This window comes from Bison bison, unplaced genomic scaffold (genome assembly GCF_000754665.1).
Source record: "Bison bison bison isolate TAMUID 2011002044 unplaced genomic scaffold, Bison_UMD1.0 scf7180017864460, whole genome shotgun sequence".
Taxonomy (NCBI): Eukaryota; Metazoa; Chordata; class Mammalia; order Artiodactyla; family Bovidae; genus Bison; species Bison bison.
In genome coordinates, this window is record NW_011495022.1 from 4,910,230 (window position 1) to 4,913,147 (window position 2,918).

At 43.1% G+C, this 2,918-nt stretch overlaps 1 protein-coding gene across 5 annotated transcripts in view; it reads left to right on the top strand.

Annotated features, from left to right (window-relative positions):
* The first annotated feature begins 2,636 nt into the window (after positions 1–2,636).
* The window catches only part of KIAA1715 (KIAA1715 ortholog), a 91,113-nt gene continuing 90,831 nt past the window's right edge, over positions 2,637–2,918 (top strand). For 4 of the 5 annotated variants that reach the window (XR_827043.1, XM_010859794.1, XM_010859795.1 and 1 more), the window contains exon 1: positions 2,650–2,774. The gene's annotated coding sequence lies outside the window, so the exon portion shown is untranslated. Of the gene's footprint in view, positions 2,775–2,918 lie in introns of all 5 variants that reach the window. The other variant, XM_010859793.1, reaches the window with a different exon arrangement.

The window sequence follows — 2,918 nt, forward strand, 5'->3', positions numbered from 1 at the left end:
CATCCTTCAGATCTGTATTCCAGGCGACCTCCTCAAGCATGCCTTACCTAACTTTTCTGACCAGATCAGTGACTGACTCTAAGCTCTCAGAGCACCTATCTCTTGCAACTTTCATTTATCTATCTAAATAAACGTGGCTCGCTTATTTGTTGAATTAGATCTTTACAAATTCCTTTGCCTAGAACAGTTTGTTTCCTTGCTCATCGTCTCTTTGCTTTTCACTTCCTTAGTATCTATTGCAGGACAATTTTTAGTATTAGTATTTACAGCTAAAACACACCTCTGGCTGTTCTTGCCTTAGCATTTTCCGATCTTTTGAACATTTGCCTCTACCACAACACTTATTTACCTTATATTGTGTTTTTTTTGTTGTTGTTGTTGTTTTCTCAAAGGTTTCTCTCTCTAGTGTCAGTGGCTTTGCTGTTGCTGCTGCTAAGTCGCTTCAGTCGTGTCCGACTCTGTGTGACCCTATAGACAGCAGCCCACCAGGCTCCCCCATCCCTGGAATTCTCCAGGCAAGAGTACTGGAGTGGGGTGCCATTGCCTTCTCCGGTCAGTGGCTTTAGGGCAGCTATTTTACTTATCTCTGTATTCTCAGCACTTAACACATGGTCTTGTCTTCAATAAATATTTGTAATGACTGTTGGAGCCTTAGGTCAGCCATATAGTGCATATGCTGATCTTTCTGCTTCTAATATCTTCTCTCACTTTGCCTACAAACTCTTACCACTTGATACAGAGGAGGCAGTGATATAGACGAGGATAGCATTACTTTCAACAATATATGTATAATTTTTATTCAGTTCCTTTCTCTTTTCAGTTTCATTTGAAAACTGATAATTACCTTAAAAGGTTATTGGAAAGGTTAAAAAAGTTAATGATCTAATTAGTACTCCTCTGTCTCTGCCTGTCAGGTCAAATTTCTCCTGTTCTATATCAACTACCTAAGGTATTTTGTCTCAGGATTAGGTTTTTGGAATTTCTTGTACCCAGTTAGCTCTTTTGTTTTCCCCCACCTGTTTTTGTCCTCTTTTCAGTAAGTCTTGATGGATCAATTAAAACTAGAAAACAAATCATTAGCAAATAGAAAGTATCTCTTCCTTGTTCTCTTAGAGAGATTGTCCTGAGGTGAGGAGCTGTATTTGCAAAACTGCACAGGCCTTTCATTTATTTATTTTAAATACATACACATATCCAAATTCTTTTCCCATTTAGGTTGTTATATAATATTGAGCAGAGTTCCCTGCGCTATACATAGGTCCTTTTTGGTTATACATTTTAAATATAGCAGTGTGTACATGTCAGTCCCACACTGCCTAACCGTCTCTCCCCACTACCCTTCCCCTGTGGTAACCAAAAGTTCATTCTCTAAGTTGCCTTTTTTTTAAACTTTAAAATAAGAAAGGATGAAAAACAAAATGTTTAAATTTCCATACCAAAATAAGTGAAATGTTTCATTTTCTTTTAGATATGTAATGTGTTTTACCCAGAGCATAAGAAGAAACTTTGGTTTCCTTCCCTTCACATTTACAAATCTGTAACTAAACATTTTAGCAGTTAAGCAACTCTACAGTGAACTATCTGGTAGCTTCCAGTATAATAAATTATTCTTACCAACCAAATACTTTGCTTTCTTTTCATAATTTACCTGTTTGGTTGTCAAAGTTTAAACATAGCATAATACAACGATTATACTCTTTAAAATACCATGGGCACTTAAAATGTGTATATAACTGAACAAAATAGAAATCCCATGAAAAATGTTTGAACACAGGCGTAAATCGTGACAAGAGCTTATGCTGAAGTTTCTCTATGCTTCTCCAACATTACCTTGTGTGATTCAAGTACTATTTGTTATTGAGACTTGTCACTCTCAGTTGACTAGTAAATTTAATGTGCTTTAGCCAACGCTTAAAATCTGAGGCAAATAAAACCTAGGTGATTTATTCGTGGGCCTAGTACCAAGACCTGCCAAGGAAGTGTTCTCAAGCGTTTTAAGATAGAAAACTCAGTTTATGTTGTTAAGCCACCGGTTTGAAAGCAACATCCTCGGGCAGTTGACGTTTACCACATAATGGTGAGGTAAGCGGCCCAGTCATCAAAGGACCCTTTTTGAAGTCCATGAGTCATAAGTCTCAAGCACTCCTGGAGTCCAGGCTGAATTTCGTCACTAGCTTGGTTGGGAACCCGTCTCTCCTAAGCTGTGTAGTTAACTGGCTCCGTTGCCGGCTGGATGACAGCTGATCCCGCACTCTTCAGGGCGGGCTCGTGTCCAGGTGCACCTATCTCCACCGTCAAACCCACTCCTCTCTCTCGCGGCGGTCTAGGGCCATCCGGACCAATTTCGGGGGTTTTCTTTAGCCAGTGAGACTTTGCAGAACAGGTTCCAAAAGAAAAGCAGGAGGCAGAGGAGGAGTAAGAAGTAATTATTGGTAAGAGTCAAAACAAATGACTCTCCACCTGTGAGACGCGACGACGAGCACCCCATTTGGCTGCGGAAGCCACAGGGATGCACAGACCGCCTCCCGCCAACTGTCTACCTCTTTCCCCAACTGCCCACCCTAGTCACGGTCACGTGATGAGGGAGCGGCGCGCGCCGGCCACGGCGCTGATTGGCCGGCGGAGGGAGCGCGGGGTTTGATGGGAAGGAGTTGGCCGGGCCCATATCTCTGTCACTGGCTGGTGCTGTCCGCTCTGGAGGCGGACTGCGGGGTGGTGGCTGAAACTGGCAGAGGTGGACGCCAGCGCCGGGCTTTGCCCGTTTCTACTTGAAGGTAGAGGGTTCAAAATGAGGGTCATTGGGAAGGTTCGGCAGAAGGGAGGCGCGCTGAGCTTTTCCCTGGGAAATACGCTGCCGATTATCTCGCTTGCCTCTCCCAGGCGCCTCCGCCTTATGCCGAGTGGCCTACCAGTTCCGC